The following is a 9648-nucleotide window of genomic DNA, read 5'->3' as shown; positions in this document are numbered from 1 at the left end:
AATCAAGACTACATCAAGATTCCATCTCATCCAAATCAGAATGGTTATCATCAATAAAACAAAAACAATAAATGTAGCAAGGAGTACCCTTATATACTGTTGGTGCAATGTAAATTTGTCAAGCCACTGTGGAAATCAGTATGGGAGTTCCACAAAAAATTAAAAGTATAATTAACGTATGATCCAGAAATACCACTTCTGGTTATACACCCAAAAGAATCAAAGTCAGAGCTGAGTGCCGGTGGCTCATGCCTGTCACCCCAGCTACCTGGGAGACTGAGATTGGGAAGATTACAGTTCAGGGCCAGCTGAGGCAAAAGTTTGTGAGACCCTATCTCAATGGGGGAAAAAAAAGTTGGGTGTGGTCACATGCTTGCTATCCCAGCTTGGGTGGGAAGGCTAAAATAGAATTATGGTCCAGGCAAAAAGCAAGACCTTATTTTAAAAATAACTAGAGGAAAAAGGGTTGGAGGTGTAGCTCAAGTGGTAGAGTGCCCACCTAGCAAGTGTGAAGCCTTGAATTCAAACCCCTGTACTACCAACCTCCCACGAAAACCAAAAAAAAAAAAAAAAGAATCAAAGTCAGTTTACAATAGAGATGCTGCACATCTGTGTTTTTCCCAGCATTAATCGACAATAGGCAAACTATGAGATCAGTCCTGACGCCCATCAACTGATAAATGGATAAAGAAAATATGTTATATATACATACAGTGGAGTATTAGCCATAAAGAAAAATGAAATCATGACATATTCAGGAGAATGGATGGAAGTGGAGATCATGATGCTAAGCAAAATAAACCAAACTCAGAAAGATAAGTTGCATGTTTTCTCTCATATATGGAATATAGATCTGAAAGAAAAATACACGAAAGTAGAAGGGAAACTATTAGGGATAGGGAAAGGGATAAGGGGGAGGTAAGGGGATTAGAGAGGATCATAGAGGGGTCAACATTATGAAAGTACATTAAATGAATGTACAATATGTCACAAAGAAACCTATTACTTTGCACAATTAATACACACAAAAAGTAAATATGCATTGTCCTATTTAGAACAAATATAAACATAGACCTTCTGGGCCAGTGGTCATTAATATCTTTGAGGTCACACTTCCCATTAAGAACATATTGGTAATTATAGCCTCTCTCCCCTGGAAAATCTCACTCCTAGCACATAGCTTTGTATACAATTCCCATGGATTTATAGACTTATTCAATTGAGAACACCTGGTCTAGGTCATTCAGTATGGTCAGAAGGTGAGAATTCCTTGGAAATTGGTCTAAGTCTGGCTGAGGGGCCACCCAGGAAGAATATCATGGGTAGGCAGCAACCTTGCCACAGACTAGGCTCCTGCTAGGATCAGGTCTACCAGACTGAAGCTAGGAGGCAGAGGACACGGTACAAGGAAGTTTCAACCAAAGCACTGTGAATGAGGACAGAGAGGAGGGCTCTCTACCCTGAGCAATCATTTCTGCAGACTTCATGCAGGAGTGTAGGAGGGATCTGCTCTGGTTTCTATGGCAGAAACGGCTCACCCTCGCCTCTATGCTGGGGCTGAGTTACCTCTGGAAATTTGAGGAAGGGAATGAGAAGGGACCAAAGGTATTTACTCAGGTCAGAACTTTAATCACCTGTCCATGTATATTTTGGGGTGATCATTAGTCAGGTGCCTGAACTGACTAATGAGAATCTCTGGGTTATGGAAGAGGGTAAGGGGACAGCAACTTCCCATCCTTTTGACAGAGCAGGGAGGACCATCTCTGTATCCTGCACCCTCTCAGCTCCTTTGGTTTTAGACTTCTTTTTTTTTGTCCAGCTTTGAATCTCCTTAAGAATTCAGTCTAAAAACTTATCAAATACCCAAGCAGGTTTATAAGTATCTCTTGTGTTTATAAATAGTACATTTAAAAAACTTAACTGGACTAAGATACTTGCATGAAGTGAGACTTCTCTCTTAAGTTGAAAATACTTTTATTAATTCTTTTGATGGGACTGGGATATGAACTAAGGGCTTCACACTTGCAAAGCAAGTCCTCTACCGCTTGAGCCACACCTCCAGACCATTTTGCTCTGATTATTTTGAAGATGGGGATCTTGCGAACTATTTGCCCAGGCTGGCCTTGGACCACCATTCCCTCAATGTCAGCCTCCTAAGTAGCTAGGATTACAGGCGTGAGCCACTGGCACCTGGCTTCTTGTCATTTTTTAAAATGAAAATATCCTCACTACTTTTTTCCCCTCAACTGTAAAAATGATTCCATGTTGGTGCTTATTTTAAGGCTACCATAGTACCTGCAAATATGAGGAAGTAAGTACAAATATTTTGTCTGTTCTCTGCTTCTATGACAGACATACTTCTAATTCTCTAACACTAATCCCTGTCTGCCCTTTGCAGGGCATTTTGGTGGATTGGTGTAGTTGCAGGGGAAATGGAAGACATTAATGAGCATGGACATTGATAATGGAAGGAGAGAGCTGGGAATCGGAATGGTCCTTAGAAAGGTGCCAATAATGTTGAAACCCATTTTTCAGTCTGGAAAAGCAAGCACTAAGACTGGCATCCTGGATTTATCTCATCATTGCATTTTCTAATTTCCCCTAAAGCTCTTGCACATTGTGGCAGAGTTGGTTACTATTCCCCAGTACTCAAGTTTTCTGCTTATTCCTGGGAACCCGGCTAGATGACTGTGTTCAATGTCCGTTAAGATTGGATGCCGTCATGAGACTGAGTTCTGGTCAATGGATTGTGGCAGAAATGCCATATTCCAGAGTTTCACTCATACACTTTCCTATGCCTAATCTATGCTGCCGCATCTTTTCCAATCCACTGGCTGAATGGAGGGAAGTCTCAGTACCTAGGGGAGGATAGGGCTACAAGATGGAATCATCCTAGGACTCTGAATGACCACATGCATCAGGGCCTCCCTGCTGATCTGGAACAGTAATTTTGGACTCTGTTCTACATGAGAAATAATATTTTAAAGTCATAACATTTTTGAGTCTTTCATTATAACTATTTAGATTTTTATGCTGTAATATTAATTTATTTTTTCCTAGAACTCAGGTGATGAGAATTATACTAATTATATTATTAACTATAGATTAATTATATTCTCCCCTTTGTAGCATACCATCTTCATTACTTTAATCAAAACTCTTTCCTCTATTTTTTTTTGTGGTAGTGGGGTTTGAACTCAGGGCCTTACACTTACTAGGGAGGTGCTCTACCACTTGAGCCACTCCGCCAGCCCTTTTTTTGTGATGGGTTTTTTCAAGATAGGGTCTCGAGAACTATTTGCCTGGGCTGGCTTTGAACCATGATCCACTGCTGACTCCCAAGTACCTAGAATTAAAGGCATGAGCCACTGGCACCCGGCTTCCTCTAGTCTTTATTCATTCATTTTCTATGTTTGAGCTATTTTAAAACTTACATTATTTCATTTGCATGAATTTTCCACCACTCAGTAGTATTTTAAAATGATCCACCATGTTACTCTATATACATCTAGTCTACTGCCTACTAATGCATAATGAACTAGCATTCATTCACATTCATTTATTTCTTCATTTTCTTAGAAATGGAATCTGTACTGCTTCTGACTCCTTATTACCTCAAACACTGTGATGAATGTCCTCATGCATATCTCTTCATGGACTTGTGTGTGAAGTGTTCTGCAATACATATAAAGAAATGTGATTGTCGGGCCACAGGGTATATGTATAATTAATTTAAGCACTGCAAGATTGCTCTTTGGAACAGCAGCTCCAGTCTAAACTCTAATCACCTATTTTTCCTCTATCTCTGAATTCTCATAACAATTTGTATGTCTCAGCTTTCTAATCTTACCAGCCAAATGGATATTAATGTACTGCATTTTGATTATGAATTACCTGAATAATAATGAATTTGAATATCTTTCCACTTATTTCTAAGAATTTTAATTTTCTTTTCTCAAAGTATAATTTTCACATATTTTATAAATTTAAGGCAGTGTGTTCTTGTCCTTTTCTTTTAGATTTGCAGGACTGCTTCACATATGTTAGTTATTAATCCTTTTTTAAAGATATTGTAAATATCTTTTCTCTTTGTTATTTATTGACTTTGTTCACAGTGTCCTTTAGTTAATGGAAATTCTTGCTTTTATGCAATCAAATCTGTTAATCTTTTGTCTTGTGGTAGTGACTTCTTTTTTTTTTTTTTGTGGTGCTGGGAATTGAATCCAGGGCCTTGCACATGGTAAGCAGGTGCTCTACCACTAATCTACATCCCCAGCCTTACTTCTGTTATTTCTGAGGTTTTCTTTAAGAAATTATTATCTAATTCTAGGCCACAAATATATTTTTCTATATTATTTTCTATTAAACTTATATTTTAGCTTTCATATTAAGATTGTTCATCCTCTAGAGTCAAAATTTATACTTGGTGCTGGGGAGAGGTCCAGTTTTATTTTTCTTCAAATATTAAATAAGTCTTTCCAGTTCTATATACTAAGAAGTCCATGTTTTCTCTATTCATTTTTGATGGCAATTTTATAGTACATTAAGTTTCTGTACTTAAATCTATCTCTAAATCTTTTCATTTATCTATCTTTTCCATATTATGGTTGGGATAGCTAGTTCTCACTAAATGATCTCATTCTGCCTTGTAGTTAGATTGTGGCCATGTGACTATATCTGGACAAGATACCGTAAGTAAAAAATAACATAGATAACTTCCAGGACAAGGTAGTAAAAAATCTGTATAAAAAGATCATGTTTTGAGGTGGAAAACTCCCAAGATTGAAGAAGACTGGATTGCTGAGTCTGTAGACTTGTGTATTCTGGACACATCATATAATATATAAAAATGAAAGCTTTATATTTCTCTTGAAATACTATTTTTACTGAATTCCATAAATGTTATTTTCATTATTCAATTTTCTATATTTAAAAATTTTTGTTACGCTTTCTTTTTAAACCCATGAGTTATTAAAAAGCATGGTTTTTGTTTTGTTTTGTTTATTTGGGACTGGGTCTCACAGTTTAGCCCAGGCTGGCCTTGAGCTCACAATCCTTCTGCCTTACTCTCCTGAGTGCTGGGATTATAGGCATTTGCCACCAATCTTGGCTCATGAGTTTAAGAAATGGCATCTTGTTGTTTATTTCTATTCTAATTGGATTTTGTTCAGATAAGATTATCTTTGATACCTATTGTTTGAAACTTGTTGCTATTTGCTTTATGGCTAAATTCTATATATTCTTGCTAAGAAGCTTATTTCCCTATTATTGAGTGAAGCAATCTGTATATTTCCATTAAGTCAGCTTGTTGATTACATTATTTACTATGCTACACCTTTACTATATTTTGTTCTCCTTGTCCTTTAAGTACTTGAGAAACATGTCAGATTATCCCATGTGATTCTGATTTGTTCATTTCTTTATAGTTATACAAAATTTTTCTTTTTTGTCATTGACACAGGTTCTTGCCAGGTAGCCCAGGGTGGCCTTGAACTCATGATCCTCTTGCCTTTACCTTATATATATACACCACTGCACTTGACTGTAAACATATTTTAGTTCATTTTTTATTTATTGCTTTAGACATTATACACTCTATATTAGAAATCACTCTTGAAATTTTACCTTTCATATCTAACAAGTTTAGAACTAATCAATGCATTATTTAACAATAGGTGAGTCCAAACAGTGATTAATTTGGACTGATTTAGACTTATGTTAAAACCAAGCACAATCAAAATTCTCTTTTTTGTTCTGCTATTGCAATATCTTGACCCCAGACCTACAATATTTTAATATTTCAAAATATGAGTGTTATATGCTATAAATTTCTTTTTTTCTTACCATCAGAGCATAGTGAGAACTATATTTTTAAAAGCCAAAAGAAGCTCAGGATTTCCTTGATCACTTCTTTTGGTTATCAGTATTAGTAGTTTCACAAAGGAAATCTGATAAGGTGGTAAATTCAACCTACATTACAATTATGTAATAGACAAGGCTAATTTCTAAACTCATTCTTCAAGAAGTCTAACAGCTTTAAGTAGAAAGGGACTTGTTGTAGGTTTCTTTAATTTCTCTATTTTATCTTTTTTTTTAATTATTTTTTTTTGTAGCACTGGGGTTTGAACTCAGGACCTCGGGCTTGCTAAGCAGGTGCTTTTACAACTTGAGCCACTCCACCAGCTCTCTAGTTTATCTTTTATGTCAAATTCCATATTCAAGTCTACTCATTGTTTTCACTAGAAGTATTCAGTGTCCTTAGAAATGAATATCTGATCTCACTCAATTCCTCTTCCTCCTGAAATCATTCTATAGAAGCAACCAGCTTGTCGCCTAGAATCTATTCTCAGGAGGAAAGCATTCTCACTATCAATTTTCAATCCGAGATTATGGAAGGAAGTCCTATCTGTACTCTGGCCACCTCAACCCAAATATTCCACATTTTCTTGAGGGTCTATTGGTTAGTACTCCATTTCTTACTCTGTAGCCTTTTGCTCAAATAATGGAATTTGAGGGAAGATTTGGTGATGTCTCTTACAAATAAGAGAAATGTTGAATAATTTAACCCAATAGAGTGTGGAAACAAATGCAACTCTAGGGACCCAAAACAGGAATTTGTATCACTTTATTCTTATGTTCTGGCTGTAAAATCATATCATTGTTTTCTCAGTTCTTACATTAGTCAAGCCATATTCTTGAAAAACGGAACATGCTTTTTTTCTGATATAATTGTTTATTCAGAACAAAAAAGTAAAGTAAGGAAACAGGATTAGTCAGTGCAAATAGAGGTGTGAGAATTGTCCTATTGCATCCATGAGCTGGACATATCATGTGAGAGGTAAAAACTATAGTTACAGAATATCTAAAGAATGTTTCAATGGTCACATTTCAGGAATGATAGAATAATACATATCTGATGCTAAATTTCTGGTGCCTATTGTTATTATTTTAGTAAGTTAAATATTTCAAAGAACTCCTTTTTATTGGGGTTTGAACTCAGGGCCTTGTACTTGCTAAGCAGGTGCTCTATCACTTGTCACATCCTCAGCTCTGTTTGCTTTAGGTATTTTTTGAATAGAATCTCATTATTTATACCTGGGCCAGCCTGGACTGCGATCCTCCTATTAACACTTCCCGCATAGCTGAGATGACCACCATGCCCAGCTTTTCATTGGTTGGGATGGGGTCTTGCTAGGTTTTTGCCTGGGGTGGCCTTGAACCGTGATCCTCATGATCTCCTCCTCCCTAGTAGCTAGAATTGGAGGCTTGAGCCACTGAGGGTGGCTAAACCACTCTTTTAAGTATCAGCCACACCTGGACTATGCTGATGATTTTTCACATATGACTTATTTAAGATACAGAAACTAAGACTTTAGGAAATAAAATACTTTGCCTATTTGTGATTCTTTACTTATTCATAAGACCAGACCACATATCTCTGTATGGGAATAGGTTTCATTTGAAGGTCATGGAAGTTTCTACCATAAATCAGAGCAAGAGAAGATGGTATGGTAGGATTATCTATTGGATTAAGCCAACAGATACAAGTACATTCATCTTCAATACATGAACTCAAAACTTCGTCTGTGTTACTCAGATAACATTAATGTTTCAGGACTGACATCTTTTCAGGCTGTCCATATTGTGGATTCAGGAAATCTTGGGTCTAGCCTCATCTAAGGTTATCTTGTTATCACCACTGCAATGATATTCCTTATTAAATGGCCATGGGTTCAATGTCAGTAAAACTGATGTAAAATCAACATTAGGCCCTTCAGTTCTCCGCAAATTCTCTCCAAGGACAAAAAGAAAAAAAGGCCATCACTTTCCTTATTATTACCACTAATCTCTGAAAAATCTTCAAGAATTGCAAGCTGTCACACTTACAGCTGTGGATGCAAATTTTCCAAAAATTCCAGTTTTGCCTGAAAGCTTGTTTTACTGTTGGTGGCAAATACTGTTAGTTGTTTTCCTTGAAGCCTCACTTCATTTATTCACAAGAAAATATCTGCCAAATATATAAATCTGAAAAACTGTAGTTTGTCTGGTAGTCATTATTCAAGTAAAAATGGACTTGCATGAAAAAAAAAACAGTTCAGTGCACAACTTGAATGATTGTGGAAATTTTTTCCTTTAGGACAACCAGTGTATTACATTAGTAGTGTAAGTGCTTTGTTCATACTTCTTATTTCATCACAACAGAATATTTAAAAAGGCACATTTAAGCATCAAGATTTAGCAAATTTATAATTTTATTATGCACAAGGACTTCATTAAAATGTTTAAAAATGAAACTGAATTTTAAAAATTGAGGGTGCTATTGTAAAGAATACAATCACTACTAGGATAGTGTGGAGACACTGCTTTGATCTATGGTAAGGTACTTGTAGTTTTACCCATCATTGCTTCCTGAGTGTTGAGATTATGGTCATGTGCCACCATGCCCAGCTGAAAGTAATGTTGACCTTACAATTTTCGGATGTATAGTCCATGAGCTATACATTGAGAACCACTAATGATCCCCATTTTACATAAGAAATACACAGAAATGTATATAATAAACATCTGAAAGAATTTTCTCCCAGTTTCAATTGTGTGTGCCTTTTTAGACTGATGTCATAGGCCTTTATATATGGTGAATGTCTTTTAATGATAATATTAAATATAATAATTAAATTATATATAATAATATATAATAATTAAATTAAATAAATAATGATAATATTAAATATATTGAGGGCACATGATTTTTTAAAATATATGCATACATGATGGAATGGTTAAATCAAGTTACTTACCATATGCATTACCTCACATAGTTATCATTTTCTAGTAGTTAGTATGAGAGTAGTCTACTCTCATAGCAATTTTCAAGTATAAAATATACTGTTATTAACCAGAGTCAGCAAGATGTAGAAGTTTGCAGTGCTGGGGTGCTGAACCCAGAGCCTCACATATGCCAGGCAAGTACTATACCACTAAATTACATCTCCATTTACAATAGTTGTATAATATTTTATGCACGAGGATACCATCTACTGTTTAGCCAACTCCATGGTGTTGGAAATGTAAGTTTCTTCTAGTTTTTCTCTCTTAGAAACAGTACTGAAATGAACAGTTTGGTATATTCCTCTGAGTACAATTGTTAGATTTCCTCTGGAAGAATCCCTTAAGTGGAATGCTTCAATGAGGAGCAGGTACATCTTTAAAGGTTCTTATGAATATTACCAAGTTGCTCTCCAGATCAGTTGTACTGATATATAATACCAATCTATCCTTTTCTATATGCCTCTATTCCAGGAACTCCTATTTTTATTCCTATCATACATAGCCTACCATATACTTACACAAAAAACTTTGTTAGGGGTGTCATAAAATCAAACTGGGTTTGGGAAACTCTCTGAGACACTTCCCGTTTTCTTTCTTCATTGCTTTAGTGGGCTGGAGGCAGGGGGCGGGGGGAGAAGAAGGAAGGTACACTTGCTCTTAGGGCAACTCAGGAGTAAGGATAAATGTGCCAAGAAAGGCCTCACCACTGCTTATTTTCCAAAGAAAGGTCAACCTAGACCTCTAGCCTTAGGAAACCAACCACTGTCTTGCCAAGTCATTCTTTCTGCCACATTGACTTTTTTTTTCTTATTCCAAATG

This window comes from Castor canadensis, chromosome X (assembly GCF_047511655.1).
Source record: "Castor canadensis chromosome X, mCasCan1.hap1v2, whole genome shotgun sequence".
Taxonomy (NCBI): Eukaryota; Metazoa; Chordata; class Mammalia; order Rodentia; family Castoridae; genus Castor; species Castor canadensis.
Note: the sequence above shows the minus strand (reverse complement) of the source record.